The 20801-nt window shown below is 36.0% G+C and overlaps 1 non-coding gene across 1 annotated transcript; it reads right to left on the reverse strand.

Annotated features, from left to right (window-relative positions):
- Positions 1–17618: 17618 nt before the first annotated feature.
- Positions 17619–17690, reverse strand: TRNAY-AUA (transfer RNA tyrosine (anticodon AUA)). Its single transcript has one exon. It is a non-coding gene; the product is annotated as a tRNA-Tyr (tRNA).
- Positions 17691–20801: the final 3111 nt, after the last annotated feature.

A 20801-nucleotide genomic window follows, 5' to 3' on the forward strand; every position in this document is an offset into this window, starting at 1 on the left:
GAACTTGCCTTATCCACTATAGATAACTAATTCTTCAAGAAAGGGGAAAAACACTTAATTCCTATAATCTTGAGTCAGATTTCTTGAATATTTTACTAACGGTTAAAACCAAGATCAAGAGGACTACCAAGCAGGGAAATTCATTCATTCATTCATTTATTTTATTCCATAGATCTTACATGAGCAATGAAGCTTTAAGATGTGGAACATGTCAACATTTTACAATATTACAATTACAATTTTTACAAATTTTTATAGTTTTACAATTTAGTAATTTTCTACAATTTTTACAATTTTGTACAATTTTTTTACATTTTTTTACATTTTTTTTACATTACATTTTGGCGAGATGTAGTGAGATGAGATGAGGTCCGAGGATTCGCCAAAATATTACCCGGCATTTGCCTTTTCGGTGGGGGAAACCTCGGAAAAACCCAACCAGGTAATCAACATATATATATATATATATATAAACATTATTAACAGAACTCTAGTTCTTCAACTTTTCATTTTTGATAAGACTAGTTTTGAGGCAACACGAGAGAAAATAAGTCGTATTAATTTACATACCTCCATTGAAAAGGAAAAAATTAAGACATCTTGGCTCTTTTTATAGCCCTATGAATATTCCGCCTTGAAAATCACAATGTGTAAGTGATATTATTTTACATAACCTTATTCAGAATACAAGAACAAAAATTAACACATTTTGACTTATTTAATCCCATCAATATTGCGGTTTGTAGACCACACTTTATTTTGCGTGGTCTGATTTGTTTCAGAACACTACGGAAACAACATAAATTTGGAAAATATAGTAGGCTATGGTAATACCACAGTCTAGTAAATACATTCACGAAGCTTGAGTTGTGAGGGTACTAGGAACAATAGACTGTGCAGGTACTATTTCGCATTGTCTGTAATGAGGCGATAGTAGCGATCCTAGTGGTTAGCAACTATCTATGGATGCATATTTACTACGTCTTGAGCTTCGTGAATGTATATACAGTACTACACTGTGGTAATACAGTGCAGAAAATAATATTCTCCAATTACTGAAACCCATAAACTAAAATAAATAGTTCTGTGACAATACCATAGGAACACTCTAAAATACAAGTTTCAAAAACAACAAAACACATAGGCCTATTCTAAAAGAGAATTAATGAAAAGTTACAAGCATCCAATTGGAAATGGTTTATGTTATACCCCAATTATCTCCAACCCCCAATACAACTGTTACGTTCATACTCTGAATAGTAATCTGTATAATTCAACTGATGAATTGTTTTTTTTTTTAATTAAATTAACTTACTTGCTATGTATTATATTTCATAGCTCAACTGACGAATAATCGTTTAGGTCTTAAACATAATAGGCTAATCTGATTGCTATGTACTGTATATTTTTGTAGAGCCAACAACGTAGCTCAATCGGCAGACTCGCTGGCCTGCTCATCCGGAGATGCACTCGGGCTTGGGTTGGATTCTCGTTTGGTATGATTGTCTAGTTGGTTTCTTTCCCCAGCCGTGTGGAGGATGCTGGGAGATCTATGGCGAGTCCTCGGTCTCATCTCACTTCATCTCGCCAAAAAATTGTAATATTGTAAAATTTTGACTTGTTCCACATCTTAAAGCTACATTGCTAATGTAAGATCTATGGAATACAATAAATGAAATAAAAAAAGAAAGATATGATTTTTAATCCGATTTCTCCTCTGCACATCCCTCAAAAAACTTCCTCTTCTTTGAGGGAAGTTTTGCCTTCTGGAGCTGAACGGTTGTGAACAAGTTCTTATGAAATATAAGCAACTTGTCTTATTCTTTCCCCAGTGCACTCCAAAATCCTCTCCTAGAAAATTCTTTACATTTACATCCTTCACTTGGGAGGGTTTAGGACTACTTTTTGCAATTCTAGAGAAGGCGTGTTCATGTCATGCAGACTTTTTCTTTTTTCCATCACCGATTATCCCACACCAATGTCTTTAATACAGTGAGGTTAGACCTAACTATCACACTTTCCTCTGCACCTATACTAATAACGTAGAGGCCGGAATTTTAGGTGCTAAACGTTAATATTGTTCCTCGGTATAGAAGCCATGCCCCCCACTTCTTTGATACGTCATTCTTGTCATTCAGTATTTTCTTTTGGTACCGTTAAAGGTCTCTAATCCTCTTAAATACCGCTTACAAATTAGCGCACGGTTTACTAGATTCATTACCCACTCCTGTCCACACCTGTGAAGTAGCGGCTAGCGCGTCTGGCAGCGAAACCAGTTGGCCCGGGTTCGATTCCCGGTCGGGGCAAGTTACTTGGTTGAGGTTTTTTCCGGGGTTTTCCCTCAACCTAATATGAGCAAATACTTAGTAACTTTCGGTGTTGGACTTCGGACTCATTTCACCGGCATTATCACCTTCATCTCATTCAGACGCTAAATAACCTAAGATATTGATAAAGCGTCGTAAAATAATCTACTAAAAAATTACCCACTCCTTGTGACTCTGTTGTCTATTATTACATATCGCACTCCTGTGAACTAGGCTTAAAACCCTCTTCACGGGCACCACATCTATTCATCTACACTCAGTGTCATTCTTAACTTTGAGCACCTAAAATTCCGAGCTCTACAAGGAATCGTTTCGCAGGGGAGAACTTTAAATGCCAAGATGCAAATTTTTTCAGCATATTATCAGCAGCCAATTTCCAATTGTTCACAAAGCAATTCCTCCGTGAATTGAAGACTTTATCTTGTTTGAAAAATAATTCCTCATCTTCTGGACTGCTTTCTTATCTCCTCCTCCTGATCCATTTTCCAGGAATATGAATCGATTTCCCGTGAATCGAATCCCTTTAACTTTAGGAGCAGGAGTAATATTCCCTGTCATCCTCTAAATATTAATAATAAATATTCAGTAACTGATTCAGTTACCTATTCACATCACAACAAAAGGTTTTCAAATAAGAATAATGACTGTGATGCACAGTAGACATAGACAGACACAAATCGCGGGAAAAATGTGACACCATATCACGTGCTGAAATGTCTCTTATTTATTGGTTAATTATATTAAGCGAGTTATGGAGCGACAAGTACGATGGGTAAGGCAAGTTACGGAATAATACTACAATTGAAGGGTTCAGAACCATAGTGGGCCAAGCGCCATTTACTAAAACCGTAGAAAACAAGCGTTAAATTAAGTTATTACTATAATTCAATGGAACCACATAGCAAGTCATATAAATTATACATATTGAAACTAAATGATATGTCAATCTTCATTAAACTATGGTAGTCAATTAACTTCAACCCTTCCTTTCTTCGTTTTTAATAAATAGCGCTTGACCCACTATGGCTCTGAATCCTTCAATTTTCGTTACAGATTTCTGTGAGAAAAAATAAGTTTTAGCACAATTGCATACGATAGAATTATTACAAGCGTAACAAAGAAAGGCAGGGTACCATTAACTCATTTTTTTTTTTTCAAGAAATGGATAACGTAAGTTTTGGAAAGAACCGCCTCAAATAAGAGACAGTGAAAATTGATGCAACAATTTTTCTACAGCACTGGATATCTGCATCGATTTCGAACGTCATACAATAACTCATTCTGTTTCGTTCCATCCCTAAGGAAGCAAGACGTAATGATGGTACTACCTGTGATGACAGAATATACAGGCTGAACCGTAAATAATGTCATTAATTCAAGGGGTTATTTTCTGAGATATTTCAAACAAAAAAGTTTAATACAATTTTGTTCGTTTTTGCTCCCTTTTCGAGAAAAAACATTACATGAAACATTTATGGCGTACTTTGGGAAAGCTCCTGAATTAATTTTCAATACGCTCATCAATTTAAGAGAGCAATGTATTATGTCATTTAATGATTGCAAGAATCTTAATTTTGTCCTTTAAATGTATAAAAATTTGACCCGAACAAATGTAGGGGAGGTCGGGGCAAGTTCGGCACGTTAAGCTAAACACTCACATAAGTACAATAAAAAGACAATTTATATTTCAAAGTCTTAATGATAAATACACTTGATATATTTATATTATGTATAGCCTATGGATCAGAATTTACAAAAAAGTGAAGCGTTGAATTCAAAACAAAAATAAATTAAAGACTCTACATTTGCCGAAGTTGCCCCCCACTCTGGGGCAACTTCGTCAGTATTTGTATCCTCAACAAAACAGCTTATTTCCGAGTTCAGATTTCATTTACAACATAACAAACTCTTACAGGACTAACATTAACATCTGAAAATATCACAAATGAAGTATCCAAATAAATTTTTCATGTCTGTACATGTTCATATGTCCATCATATGTGTGGCTAATCTTTGTTTAGACATTTTTTTGACTTCATGAAAGCCTCAAGTCAGGCAGATCCAGCCGTCTTCTGGTTTGTGTTGAAAGGATGCTCTACATGATTGGATTCTGCGAATCCGAAGGCTAATCTAGACTTTCCGAAAAACATTTTCTGCAGATTGATTGCATGCTGCTTCAAATTTCCAGCCATATCTGAAGCAAATACTCTTTTAAACCTGACTTTATTTTATACACCTGGTGCTGAAAGATCTACTTTCAGCGAATACTGAAGTGTAGTTCATGGCACTCCATAAATTTTTCGGCAGATGTCAGGCTTATCTTCTCTTATTATGCTCACATAGAGCTTTCTTGAGTGCGTCCTGGTCATATTTGTTTTCAGTTTTCCACTTGTAATTTAGAACCATTTAACTGGTAATAAATAGGCAAGTAAAGTGTACGAGGGTCACTCCTAAAAGTAATGCAGAACATTTTTTAAATTTATTTTTATTCTACATCTTTGCAATTTATGGAGGCCATAGATACGGACTTCCCGTTTGTATTCATTTTTAATTTAAGTCGTTCTCGTTAGTGGCCCCATGATAGCACTCCTTCAAGATGGTTGCTGTACTTGACATTCGTCAGAAGCAACGTGCTGTTATCGAGTTCCTGTGCTATGAAAACGAGACTGTGGGAAAAATTCACAAGATGTTGAAAAAGGTGTATGGAGATGCAGCTGTCGATTGCAGTACGGTTAATCAGTGGGCAAGCAGATTATCTGGTGAAAGAGGACAAGCCAATATTCGGGATTCTCCTCGCAGCGGCAGACGCTGCACTAAGTCCTGATAATGTGCAGCGTTTTGACAACATGGTTGTGGCTGACAAACGAGTAATAGTGAAAGAATTGTCACTCCAAGGTTTGTGCCAGGTGGGTTCCGAGGATGTTGACAGAAGCCCACAAAGGAACCCGAAAAATATGTTCAGGGAACTTTTGGACAAGTATGAGAAAAGTGGAGATGACTTTCTTGCAAGAATAGTGAAAGGAGATGAAACATGGCTCCACCATTTTCAACCGGAGACAAAGAGGCAGACAATGGAGTGGCATCATGCTACTTTACCAAGGAAAAAGAAATTCAAAACTGCGCCTTCAGCAGAAAAAAGTTATGGCTACTGTGTTTTACAATTCAGAAGGGCTCTTGCTTGTGGACATCATGCCGCACGGAACCACCATTAATTCTGACGTGTATGTGGCAACTGTCAAGAAACTTCAAGCTCGACTGAGCCGTGTTCGACCAGATCGGCAGAAGCAGGATGTTCCGCTATTGCACGACAACGCACGGTCACATGTCAGTCACAAGATCACAGACCAGATCAGAAAACTTGGATGGACAACACTGAAACACTCTGGTGCCATGCGTTTATCATCTCTTTGGTAAACTGAAGGAATCTCTTCGCGGAAAAAATTTGAAGATGACGACTCCCTAGTGCAAGATGCTAAAGAGTGGCTTAAACGTGGTGGTTCAGACTTTTATCGTGTAGATATACAAGACCTTGTTCCAATGTGGAGTAATGCAGTTGAAAGGAACAGGGATTATGTGGAAAAGTGACATTTTGTTCCTAAAGGATGTATTTCGTTTTGTGAAAATAGTTTAGCTATAGGATAAAATGTAATTTTCAAATATTGTGCATTACTTTTGGAGTGACCATCAAATAAATGCTTTAAATTACTTTAAATGTTATAATTTTATATAGTTAACAAACAATACAGAAACACTATCCTCGTCCTCTTTTCCATGGGACAAGATCGGCAGCTTACTGCCGAAGTTGCCCCAATTGGCAAGAAAAAAATTATTAATCAGTACCCTTACTAGGGGCTTGGAACCAGCTTGCCAAGCTCATAGTCTGATACAGATTTAGTCGTTCTAAATAAGGATGCCACTCACTAATATCGTCAATTTTATCGTTACGGATTCTTTAAGACATTCAACATCATAATTACAATAAGCCATGAGTTAAAAAAAAAATATATTTACCTGTCATATCTGCAACTATCTCTCCATACCACACAAGCGTTATTCACAGCAAGAGGCCATGTTTTCTCAATACACTACCCTCTGAACAAGCCCTTATTTGCTCAGGTCTTCGAAACAAATGCTATGACGAAGTTGCCCCTAATGCCGAACTTGCCCCGATCTCCCCTAACTTTTCGTTCTGAAAATTAATTTCGGAACGTAATGCACTCCGACAATCCTGTAAAGCTTATTGCATTGAGCGAGGCAGATATACCTAGTTCGCGTGTGCGAGGGATCGGTGAGACAACGAGAAATGTAAACATAACACACAATATCTTTTAAAGACGGCTCGGGAAATTTTATTTCTTGTATGTAAGTTTACCAGGAGGGCAATATTTCTGATTGACTAAAGAAAATGCTTGTAGTACGACAAACTGAGCTTCTTAAAATCATTAAGTAGATTTCTATAACGTAAAATAAATTTTTCTTACTGACTGCGTTCACTGACTACTTAATTAAAATTAAATCAAAGAGTTTAAAAGTTATATTTTAAATTTTGTTCGTTTAACATAAAATAAGCATATCGTATTTTATTTTTTCTTGCAGGATTTTAAAAATTTCAAAATTTTATTTTCACAACGTCAAATAAGCATCATTATTGTTTAAATTCTCTATACTATTCAATTGGAATGGGAGTGTGGAAATATTTGTTAATCATTTCAAATTAGCTTGAAAAAACTTATCTTATTGTCTGTGTTCTCTGATCATTTAATTAAAATTAAGTTTGTAGAGTTTATTTCAAATATTCCAAGATTTTCTTTAACATGAAATTAGCATTTTTGATCCTGCGTTATCTAACAAACGGTATACCATCTTTATTTTTTCTTAAGAGTTTAAAAACAATGTACATGGCAATCACCTCCCACTTCGCTATTAGAAACAAGCCAGGTGAAGAGATTGTTCAGAGTAACACAATCTATTGTACACTGCCTACTGATTACACCGATGCACGATCATATAATTCATGTATTTTAAAATGCACGTTTTTCTGGAAAACTATTCAAAATACAGCAAAATGTTATTTTACTTTTTTTTCTTGCTCCTTATTAAAGGAATCAACCACCAGAATAAATGACATTACTTATGGTTAACTCTGTATAATTCAAAACAAAACCCCAATTCAGTAATACTACACCTCTAAACTAATGAATTCTTGGCTCCTTAATATAAGTTCTATATTACTGTACGAGCTTATAGAGAGAACGAAGATTTTTTTAATCTGTTATTTAACGACAATGTATGAACTACGCGATTATCCAATCCATGGGATTGATAATAGCAACATGGAATTTCGGCAAGTTGAATTCCTCATGGGATTAGCTGACATCCGTGTTAAAGTTGTAGTAAAAATTCAATCAGTTAATCATTCCAAGCGGGATACGAACCCAATTCCGAGCACAACTAAGAAGCCGGAGTCCCGTTCGTAACCCCTAGTCGGTGACGTTGAAGAGAGATAATTAATTACCGGCATTGAATGGTATGGCCGAACATACACCCACCTTCTTTCCTCTGTAAAATCGTGGCGTGTTGGAACACCACGGTTGGCGTGCAAGAAAGAACGGCGCGTGGAAAAAACTGCCTTCGCCCATACACAGTAAATAAGTCACCAGGGGATTTTTCACGTGATAGCGCGGCGCGTTCCGTTTCCGGGGGAGTGTATAGTCAAAAACTGTCATTTGGCGTGTCATCTGGAATGGCACGATGTCATGTACAAATTTTCAACGTGATTCTTTCCTTCGGCGACTTCAGTATGTCGCATGTGCTTGTGGAGGTGTTGAAATTTAACGATCTGGATGAGAGAAAAGAGAAAAATATGTATAATTGTCTGTGCTATTATAGGAACTTCATTTAACAGAAATAGAAAAAAAAACAATGTTTCTAGCAGAAGACCTGGCTAGCTGAAAGAGATAAGGTATTGTCACATGTCTCTATTGAGAGAACTAACAAAAGATAATTATTACTTGAGGATGTGTGGAGAAACTTTCGACAAAGTTCAGAATTTAATGGCAACTTATCTTGCGAAATAAGACACTCCAATGAGACGAAGTACGTCTGCGGATCCACACCTGTGGAGTAACGGTTAGCGCGTCTGATCGCGAAACCAGGTTGCCCGGGTTCGAACCCCGGTCGGGGCAAATTACCTGGTTGAGGTTTTTTTTCGGGGGTTTCCCTCAACCCAATATGAGCAAATGTTAGGCACTTTCGGTGCCGGACCCCGGACTCATTTCACCGGCATTATCACCTTCATTCCATTCAGACGCTAAATAACCTGATATGTTGATAGTTCCGAAGATCTTTACAATAATAGGTCAAAATAAAACAGGCTTGGTACATTACTGATCATCACTAGAAGCACCACTTTTCTTAAACTTCTCGCATTTTTTAAGTCTTTCCTGAAAGAGCCTCTCATAGACTGAATTAGCATGATGAATGTCGGCCATCACTCCTTTATTAAGTTATTATTATTATTATTATTATTATTATTATTATTATTATTATTATTCAATATGGGGCCTTTATAACAATAATTCTTCTAGATCAAGAGGACGCCGTAAGGGGACACTCGACTAAAAATTAAAACTTTTTTTTCCTATCATTTTTTTCAACCAACTTTAGAGACCATGTTTTCTATGTAAAGGACTAACAAAATGCAAATTTTGAGTTCCCAAATGTTTATGGCTTTTGATTTTTATTTATTTATTTTTTTATATTTTCAAGCCTGAGTTTTTAGTGGAAGATCTCAATTTTTAAGCTTCCTTCTTTTCGGTTACATTCACAAGACATAGAAAAACATTTCTATACATTCATTTCGTGAAATATCTAATTTATTCATTTTCAGAAATTGTTTTCAAGTTTTGAAAAAATATATTTTTTTTTCTATAATTCATAAAAAAATTAATAAAATTAACTAGCAGTATTTCTTTCAAAATAAATGCCTAGAAACATGAAGCTACTTCACAAATACTTACAGTGTAAAAGTTTTATCTAGATTGATTAAATTTGGCATAAAAAATATTGATGAATCAAGAAAAGTAAACTCACGGAAAATGGAATTGAAAGTAAAATGAATATTTATGTAACACATACCTATTAAAATTCTCCTCCACTACATTCACCTAGTAACTTCAGGGAGACAACTTTATAACAAAAAGTTACTAGATTTGTAATCAGAAATTTGTAAAAAAAAAAAGAATTCTTTAATGAAAAAATAATTTTGGCAGCTCTTTCAATGCCACGCCCCCTTATAGCCTTAATTAAAAACATATTTGTAATCACACTTGAACTAAATTTATTTCGGGTATGAAAATATACATTCTAAAGAAGTGAAATAATCAATAAAAATATTTTGGGAAATTTTCATGATTTTCAGTGGAGACGCTGGAACGACCAGTTGAAGACGTCAAGGCGTAGTAGACCGAGCAGGCTGTCTGACCCATGAAGCTACTGATGACCGATTATGATGATGATGATGATGATGATGATAGCATTAATGAGAGTCGTGACTTCAGTATACAAATTAAATAAAATTGTAACTCTAACAAAATATATAATTTATAATAATATTTCACATTAAGTGTTAGTTGATTTTGGGTCCACTATGTCGAATTTCTGCATTCTTATGTTCGCGATACCTGTCAACGTCTCATAATTTCTCAGAAGTAATGAAAGATCTTATTTAAAACATTAATATTATGAGTTTATGGCATTACATATTAACAGAGACCGGAACTTTGGCAGAATGCCTTTTTAAATGTGTTAAATCTATCTTCATTTTGAAAGTAAATCGGTACGAATTATACCTTTGTGATTGAAACGTCACAGTTTTATGTTGCACTTTTCTGCCTTTTTTCATATAAATGCCTAATTTAAAAAATAAAGGCTTTTTTGCCTTTACTTGATTATTTATCTATTATTTACTAGTTTATTATTAAAAATTGCCTACATGCATATTTTAATTTATTTCTATAACCGCTACAATGAAAGTGACTTCACCGAATGCAGATTATTATCTTTCAGTCAATTCATATTCTATTTGCAACAGTGAGTGCTGCCGTGCAAAAATGTATAACAGTAAGCGTTTTAATTATCGCTTGTGTTTATTTGACAAGGCAACAATGAGTGCGGGTCTAATGTTATTTTTAACGGTTATTTTTCTTTCAGTTTTCATTGCGACGTTGTTGTAGTAGCTAAATATTTCATATCGCAACATATCAGTACAGCAAAAAAAAAAAAAAAAAAAAAAAATGCACCTTCCAAGGCTACTGGGAAGAAGATTTCTTTGCTTCCAACAGTAATTGCAACATCGAGTCGAAAATCTCAATTTGCATTCGATATATGTAAAGCTTTTCTTGCTGCCGAAATCCCTTTGTGGAAAGTGAAAGGTTGTGGGTCTAGTGCAAGGTTTTTGTAATTGCCTTTTATTGCGTATTTTAGCTATTTATGATGCCTTTTTGCCTTCCTATTTTAAAGATTCATAATGCCTAAACTTCCGGTCTCTCCCTATTAACATAAAGGTACAGATGACGAAATGAAGGTTCATATAGTAACATTCATTATGTTTGGCTTGATGTTCCGTTGTTATTTTACGTGTTTTCCACAATCGTCCCAAGTGATTTGGCTGACCGAAGTAAAGTGTAAAAAAACTGACCCCTGGCAGTGCGTTTGTCAAACAAGCCATTCCCAAATGTTGAACTTGTTGCCGTAGGAACTCTGTTCCTTGTGTTAGTTAAACGGTTTAGATACAACACTTCTAAATTGAGTTCCATTCTATATGACAACAAATTCCACAAGGATTTGCACAGTTACAATCATTCACGAGATTAAAGTGTCAATTGTTCTGAAACGTATGATAATTTCCGGTCCGCAATCAGAATAATATTCTCGCTGGATTTTCATGCCATGGCATTTATTCTACATTATAATACTTAGTGAACAGTTAGTAGATAAACCGCAAGGCGGCAACCTGGCTCTCGACCAAGCCGCTCGTAGACTTCGGTTACGCAGAGAGATTCCTATCGGTGATACAGGCGCAGTATCAGTAATTCGATAAAACACAAACTATTAATGTGAAATATTACTGACTGTAAGCAGTTCACACATTAATTTATTCATCGAAATAAAGGCAGGAGATGCCGAAACTCTTTTTCATCTTATTCCGATTATTTGTTGCACCTGTTTATGTAGTGATTCATCAATCGCTGCATTTCCCATTGAGAAATAAATGCAGTGTCTTCCCGAATGCGAGTTTTCAATTATTACAGTATTATTTTTAAGGAATTAGTGCTTCTGAGATCCCCAGAGATAAAAAGACACAAGGGATTAGGGTTGGGAGATTGAGGGAGCCAGATATTTCTAATAATGACTTTACTCTCGAATATTTTCTGAAGACCATATGTAGAATAGGCCAGCTGTATGTTCTGTCGCAGAATCCTGTTGGATAGGAAACGTGATTTTTCAAACAGGATTCTGTGACAGCATATACAGTAGACTATTCTATAGACAAACTTCGAAAGAATGTTCGGGGATACAATCATAAGGAATATTTGGCCCCCTCGAACTCCCGACCTAACACTTTGTGACTATGGGGAACTCTGAAAGGTAAAGTGTACCCTTGGTCAAAATGAAGGTGGTCGCTTCTCTAAGACTAATGCCGTATGCACCAACATCGGTTTTCTTCAGCCTTTTCGAATCTGGGGCAAAAGTAATACCAGGTTATTCCAAGAAAATCTGTGATTTCCTTTCCTACAATATCCTGGTTTTCTTACGCTTGAAATATATCGCGATTATTCCGCTACGAAGTAATTAATCACTCCCACTGTCTTCTACATCTCACTCTAAGGCTGCAATACCATACGATTCTGGGCGATGTTAAAACTTTTCAGAGGCTGTGGTCATTTGTATTGTGATTTTTTTTTCTGTTAATTTATTGCTTATATTTCATTCCACATTCCATATAGGCTAAGCTATAACATGAAAACTAATGAAATGAGACGTCCAAAGGCGCAAAATTTAGTGTATATGAGAATTATCTGACAGAACTACAAAGCCATCATTGAAAATAAAAACTGATGGATTGAATATGAAGACTTCCCAAGAATCAGGGGCGTCATATCAGTTTTCGATTTGGGAGCAAGATTTTTAGTGAAGACCTCGAAGGATATATCGTGGCGTACTCCCTATTTCCTCTGAAGTGAACAATATCCCATTCCGCAAACTTGGGTAAACTTGACCATTAAAAAGAATTTAAATAATGGTATTAGATGCACTGAACATATTTCCAAAGTTCCTTATTTCTTCTTCATTTCTTAAGTATTTCTAATTTGTTTAAGTCACAAACAGAAATTGTGTCACAGTTTAATATTTTTTGTATGATCAAATTTACTCCACTTACAGTAAATTTTTAAGTTTCCTAACAAGTCCTACTTTCATCTTCTTAGCGATACGCAATTTACATGCACTTGTTAATATGACGTAGGTGTGAATAAATGTACACAAATAACTTTACCGACAAAAAATTAATTTCAATTAACAAGAAATTGTACTTTTATTTACAATAAGTGTGCAGTTCTCATGTTTTCCTTCACGCGTGCTACCCAATTATAATTTTTTTATCTTGAACCAGCTATTCTTAATACGTCCTCCGTAACATCTCTTTATTCCTGTTCTATTTGTGCGAGTATTATAAATTGAGGCAATGGAATCCGAAACTTGTATAACATCCGGCAACAAAACACACGTCACAAATAATCTGAAATGTCCCACTGGCACATAATCGCAACGGTATGAGAAGGCGATTATGAAACGGTATGGGACGATTTCTTCTAGTTCGAAAATGCGAAAATAGAACTTACAGTCCCCTTTTCCAGTCTATATCTTCCTTAAAAAGGTACGTCGTCCAGTTCTTCAATTTTTAAATAGTTATTTTACGACACTGTATCAACATCTCAGGTTATTTAACGTCTAAATGAGATGAAAGTGATAATGCCGGAGAAATGAGTCCGGGGTCCAACACCAATAGTTACCCAGCATTTGCTCATATTGGGTTTGGGTTGAGGGAAAACCCCGGAAAAAACCTCAACCAGTTAAGTTGTCCCGACCGGGATTCGAACCCGGACCATCTGGTTTCGCGGCCAGACGCGCTAACCGTTACTCCACAGGTGTGAATTCCAGTTCTTCAAATGGATCTCACTTTTCTCCCGCTATTCTCTCGGTACGCTGAAATAAATGTAAATGTCGAAGGTAATTGTTAAGCTCCATTTTGGAAAGGAAAGTTGAGTTCCATTTTGGAAAGTAGACCGCTGTTCTCTCTCTTTACTGTTCCTTCACGACCGGTAAATATTTTACCACGGTAAATTGTCGGCAAAGTCGAAACCGAGTTTGGTGCGTAAGTATGAAGAAGTAAACTAATAACTAGGGATCGCATTTTGTCCCACGAGGCAACAATATCAAGAATTACCGACGTTTTCAAGTGGGCGATGCGCGCGCATCTAGCAAGCGAAGTACTTGACTTACTGCTCACGCGACTTTTGTTTCGTCAAGTTGTGCAGATTAAAACATGGAGCACATTAAGAGTTATACAACTTACTTACTTACTTACTTACTTACTGGCTCTTAAGGAACCCGGAGGTTCATTGTCGTCCTCACATAAGCCCGCCATTGGTCCCTATCCTGAGCAAGATTAGTCCAGTCTCTATCATCATATCCCACCTCCCTCAAATCCATTTTAATATTATCTTCCCATCTACGTCTCGGCCTCCCTAAAGGTCTTTTTCCCTCTGGCCTCCCAACTAACACTCTACATACATTTCTGGATTCGCCCTGCCCATCTCAAACGTCTGGATTTAATGTTCCTAATTATGTCAGGTGAAGAATACAATGCATGCAGTTCTATGTTGTGTAACTTTCTCCATTCTCCTGTAACTTCATCCCTATTAGCCCCAAATATTTTCCTAAGAACCTTATTCTCAAACACCCTTAACCTATGTTCCTCTCTCAAAGTGAGAGTCCAAGTTTCACAGCCATAAAGAAGAACCGGTAATATAATTGTTTTATAAATTCTAACTTTCAGAATTTTTGACAGCAGACTGGATGATAAAATCTTCTCAACCGAATAATAACAGGAATTTCCCATATTTATTCTGTGATAATTTCCTCCCAAGTATCATTTATATTTGTTACTGTTGCTCCCAGGTATTTGAATTTTTCCACCTCTTCAAAAGATAAATTTCCAATTTTTTATATTTCCATTTCGTACAATATTCTCGTCACGAGACATAATCATATGCTTTGTCTTTTCGGGATTTACTTCCAAACCTATCTCTTTACTTGCTTCAGGTAAAATTCCCGTGTTTTTTCTAATCGTTTCTGGATTTTCTCCTAATATATTCACGTCATCCGCATAAGACAAGCAGCTGATGTAACCCGTTCAATTCCAAACCCAGTCTGTTATCCTGGACTTTCCTAATGGCATATTCTAGAGCAAAGTTAAAAAGTAAGGGAAGAGTTATACTAATATATACAAATTAAATTACTTACATTATGTACACTAGAATACACTATTTTTACTATTTACAATCTCATAAAAATCCAGGCCTACATTCATCAAACATTATTTACACCATTGTATATAGTGTTGTGTATTGTAATGCAAGATGTATTATTTAGTCCACACCTGTAGAGTAACGGTCAGGGCGTCTGGCTGCGAAACCAGGTGGCCCGGGTTCGATTCCTGGTCGGGGCAAGTTACCTGGTTGAGGTTTTTTCCGGGATTTTCCCTCAACCCAATATGAGCAAATGCTGGGTAACTTTCGGTGCTGGACCCCGGACTCATTTCACCGGAATTATCACATTCATCACATTCACACGCTAAATAGCGTTAGATGTTGATAAAGCGTCGTAAAATAACCTACTAAAATTATACATTATTTAATAGTGCTATAGCCTATTTATATTGTAAATAGTGTATAGGTTTGTAAATACATTTTATCCATGTAAACTTATATACTTTATGATAGTGTGCACAAAGCAAATGAACTTTTAGATATTGACTACTTTCGAAAGTCGATTCCCAAAAAGACTACTTCTCGTCTCCAGACTATGATCTTTCTTCAAATATTACTTTGTAGAATACGATTTTTATTATTAATAAATAAATTTTCCTTCATTATATTAATAATTCCTTTGGCCTTATTTAACACTAAATTGTAATTGTATAACTTTTAAAATTATATGTAACACATCCTCATTTTGTTCGTATTATTATTATTATTATTATTATTATTATTATTATTATTATTATTATTATTACATTTTTCTGTATTGCTGCTATTTATATTTGCTATTTATGTTTATACCGGTTAATGGAAGAGAAAGCCTTTTGTCCTTAACTCTACCAGTAAAAATGAATCAATTAATAAATGAATAAATAATTTAAATTGTAGGAAAGGTCATCGTAATATCAGTCTTCATCACCATAATGCATTGTGAATAGTCTACGAGGTCTAGTTTTGAATCATGAATAGAACTTCAACTGCAGCACAAACAGGATGCAAGTGTTCCCTGATAGTATTTGTGACACGCGTCGAACATGACGTCACATCAATATAGTCTATGAACAACTATCCCTATCACCGTACACTCTGAGCCAGAATACGGTCCCTACTAATCACTTTACCGCGCTATATTAAATAACGAATTTGGTGCACTCGGGCATGAATTTACTCTTCATCGGATATTTAGGTAATCGTTCGGAGGTGCCAAGTTATATTCATTCACAAGACTGCCTATAGATTTGTAGTTGAGTTACACTCATTGACAGCTTTTTATAATCATAACAGTCTTGAGAAGAAATATTTCACAAATGAGAAATAGAACAGACGAATGCCTCGAAATGTTTAAACAATGGTTATTACTACACTTGATCGCTTACGGTGCTGAAGTAAAATACCTAGTCTACATTAGTGCTCGTTACAAGGCAAATTCTTACTGCAATAGTCTTAGCTTAGTGGTAAAGAGTTAGATCCTTGTTATCGAGGTTGCATGTTCAAATCACTTTAATACTTCTTTAACATAGGCCTACATTTATGTTTAGTAGATTAATGACAAACTCAAGTCTGCTGGATCACTTTATCCTTGTATTAATTCCTCTTATTACTTGGCATCAATCGTTGGCCGACACATAACTTTAGAAAGAGCGAATACGATATTATGTAAATAAAATATTATTATATCATAAAATAAACCATTTTACTACTTAAATAAAAATAATCATAAATAAATAATTACAAAAAGGAAATTAAGAACAAAAGGCACAATTCCAATAACCTTCAACATTTATAATTCTTTTCAGTTTGGTTTGCATGGAGTTAACTAATCTTAGGAAATAATTTTATTTCTTTTTCTGAATATAGCCTTCCAAGAATTCTGAACAAAGTTCCACAATACGATGAAAGAGTAATGGAACGGAGAAAAATTCTCTCCGGCGCCGGGATTTGAACCCGGGTTTTCAGCTCTACGTGCTGATGCTTTATCCACTAAGCCACGCCGGATACAACTCCGACGCCGGATAGAATCGTCTCAGATTAAGCTCCAACTCTTGGGTTCCCTCTAGTAGCCGCCCTCTGCACTACGTCATAGATGTCTATGAACGCAGGACCGAAGTCCACACATGTGCTGAGGTGCACTCGATATTAGTGACTAGTTGGCCGGGATCCGACGGAATAAGCGCCCTCTTAAATCACGAAGTGATTTACGCATATCATATTTTATTATTTTAATGTACCGAAGTATATATGATATTTCCATGCAGATATTCTGCGTCATCATACGATGAAAGAGTAATGGAACGGAGAAAAATTCTCTCCGGCGCCGGGATTTGAACCCGGGTTTTCAGCTCTACGTGCTGATGCTTTATCCACTAAGCCACGCCGGATACAACTCCGACGCCGGATAGAATCGTCTCAGATTAAGCTCCAACTCTTGGGTTCCCTCTAGTAGCCGCCCTCTGCACTACGTCATAGATGTCTATGAACGCAGGACCGAAGTCCGCACATGTGCTGAGGTGCACTCGATATTAGTGACTAGTTGGCCGGGATCCGACGGAATAAGCGCCCTCTTAAATCACGAAGTGATTTACGCATATCATATTTTATTATTTTAATGTACCGAAGTACATATGATATTTCCATGCAGATATTCTGCGTCATCATACGATGAAAGAGTAATGGAACGGAGAAAAATTCTCTCCGGCGCCGGGATTTGAACCCGGGTTTTCAGCTCTATGTGCTGATGCTTTATCCACTAAGCCACGCCGGATACAACTCCGACGCCGGATAGAATCGTCTCAGTAGTGCAGAGGGCGGCTACTAGAGGGAACCCAAGAGTTGGAGCTTAATCTGAGACGATTCTATCCGGCGTCGGAGTTGTATCCGGCGTGGTTTAGTGGATAAAGCATCAGCATGTAGAGCTGAAAACCCGGGTTCAAATCCCGGCGCCGGAGAGAATTTTTCTCCGTTCCATTACTCTTTCATCGTATGATGATGCAGAATATCTGCATGGAAATATCATATGTACTTCGGTAAAAAAAAAAAGTTCCACAAACCATCTTCTGTGCCATAGTGATTGCAAAGCAAATGACATGACATGGGGAAATTAGGCCTATTTTCATTCCACTGGTAAGAGTCGAAATCGATATAAGTTATAGCTAAGATGCATATCGGAAAGTGGGTTAATTTGTGACAATTTTTAAGATTTTCTTGGCATAAGAGACAAACTGTTTACTTTTAAACCCCCTTTGCTTCATTTATATAAGGTCTAATATTCTCTGCTTTCATATGTAATACAGTTAATTATTTTATGGCCGGTTCCTGGAATGTCAGATATTTATTCAATAGCATTATTTGTTCGATATGTGCTTCTGAAACGTCTGATAGCAGTATATGCCCAATTGTATAAAACTCGAGATAACCAGACAGCGGATTTTCGGTCCTCACACAGCGACAAAACGTCACGTCCCTTGGCTCACGGAGGGAAAGTAGCAATTAGTTCAATGACATCCCTGAAACTGACGTACACCTAACGTTCAGTATTGGGACTGAAAATCCGCTGTCTGGAGCTAACTATTCCATAGCTATCTGTTTCATTACTTTATGGAATGGATAAATCTGTGTCTGTTTCTGAAAGCAAATCTATCTCTCCAATAGTTATCCATTCGATAACACCCTTTAAACTTGTCAGCTAGATTGTGGCATATGTTTCAAGTTTGATTTGAGCAGTATTGCAAACTTTGTGAACTTGAAGTTCAATTTAGATACAAAATATTACATACTAAAGTTATAGAAACTTATTAGAATTTTTAAATTCTCACGGAACAAAAACATAATATTCATAATCGATGATACAGATATTTAACAACTTCAGCACAGTTTCTTCAAGGCCTTCCATTAATTGGAGTTGCCAACACTGATGGTATGTAATTACTCGCTATGAAAGTCAGAACCAAACATGGAAGACATTTATACTGGTTTTGAAAGAATTTAGTTATGGAAGTATAGTTTGTACAAATTACACATTTGTGTTCTTATATTTCAAGAATTCATATTAAGAGAAGCTTGTCGTCTATTCACGCTGTTGAAGTTTGTATGTACAAACCCAGAAACAAAATTTGGTTCACCTGAACTTTCCAAGTTCCAGTTATATAGATATAAAGAGAGCTGACATAAATATATTAACTATAAAAGAACAAAATGAGACAGTGAAAGAAAAGAATTAGAGAAAAATAGGAATTGTGTGTGATCGATTCACTAACCTCTCGGACATATATTATATGTCTAAACACGTTACCCAATAGGCTACGGAGCTCTTCAGGTTTAGGGTCACAGCCCCTTATGTACCCTCTTATACTGTTATAAGGACGAGATTATAATTGAAAAGCAAATCTCTCGGAAATTGACGCGAATTCCACAGGGTTTTTGGGAAGATATTGATTTTTCCGTATATCTTAGAGTCGAACATACCTTATTTTAAGATAATTCTTCAAAATTTCATGAAAGAATATAATAATAAATTACTGTTATCCGACATTATTCTTCAATGTCACTCAAATTATAATTAACTTTATGCAATTATTCTTACAGTCCCACATAAATGACCAGATAAGTCCTTATGTATTCGACAATCATTCAATATGGTGACAATAAACAGCTGATACCCGAGGCAGTAAATCTTGATGTTACACAAACTGATACGTCCAAGGAAATGAAGCTTTGAGGACTATAATTAATACATACTTTAGATAAAGACAAAAATCACATTTTTCTTATTTAGGGCTATGTTGGACTATATTCTTCCATGATATTTTAAGGGATTATCTTAAAGTAAGCTAAGTTTAACACTTATATACTCAGAAAATTCAATATCCACCCGAAAGCCCTGTCAAATTGACGTTAGTTTTCAAGATTTTAACTTTTGAATTGTATTCTCAACCTTATAACTGGGGACCGAACTTTTAGGTTTTTAAGAAGTCTATTTTAGGTTATTGGAATAGATGAAATAGGTTTTCGTCCAAACTGTAAAAGGGGTCGCAAAAATTGCCTGATTGTTAAAAATATGGGCTTACAGTCAATTTTCAATAACATAACTTTTCCCTCGATGGTAAAGATGCAACCATTTCCAATCCACTGTCGTAATAAATGTGATTTCACTTGTTTTAGCATAGCTTAACAAAACACAAAATATAAAAATTCAATGTTAACACCAGAAGCACCAGAATAATACAGACTGCACAGAGACCTCAGAAAACTTCATAGTTCCTACCCGCACTCGCAAGATCAGAGTCTTCTATCAGCGAACATGCCCGAAAACTTCACGGATTTCAACAATGGGATTTTTTGCAGTTCATTCACCTCAAGAGAACGTTCAGTCATTTCATACTCTTCTATGTACTGGAATGTCATATCTACGATCAGTGGAAATTCCAAAATACGAGTACATACAGTCCCAGTCAGTACCTTTGAGAGGGTGACACCTCTGAAGGACGGCCCGCTATACAAAGAAAGTCGGAGTTTACTGTTAACAATTTTATCCAAAACAACAAAAGACTGAAGGGGTAAAGACCGCAGTTTGGGTCGCTTCTCTAGTGTAGAAGAGAATACAAATTATAAGATGTATTGTAATTTCTAAATATATTTATATAAAACGCAGTAAATATAAAAAATATATATTAATTATGATTTAAATTTTTTCTAGTTCTTAAGGTCCAATTTAGTTTCTTTTCAGGTTAAACAGAATTTAAATATATGACTTAACGAGCGAGGTGGTTCATACGTTCCGCATGGGACTCGCATTCGGGAGGTCCGTGGTTCGTTTCTCGGACCGACCAACGTAACTCTGATTTTTCCGTTGTTTCTCACAGTTACTTAGGCAAAT

This window comes from Periplaneta americana, chromosome 10 (assembly GCF_040183065.1).
Source record: "Periplaneta americana isolate PAMFEO1 chromosome 10, P.americana_PAMFEO1_priV1, whole genome shotgun sequence".
Lineage (NCBI taxonomy): Eukaryota > Metazoa > Arthropoda > Insecta > Blattodea > Blattidae > Periplaneta > Periplaneta americana.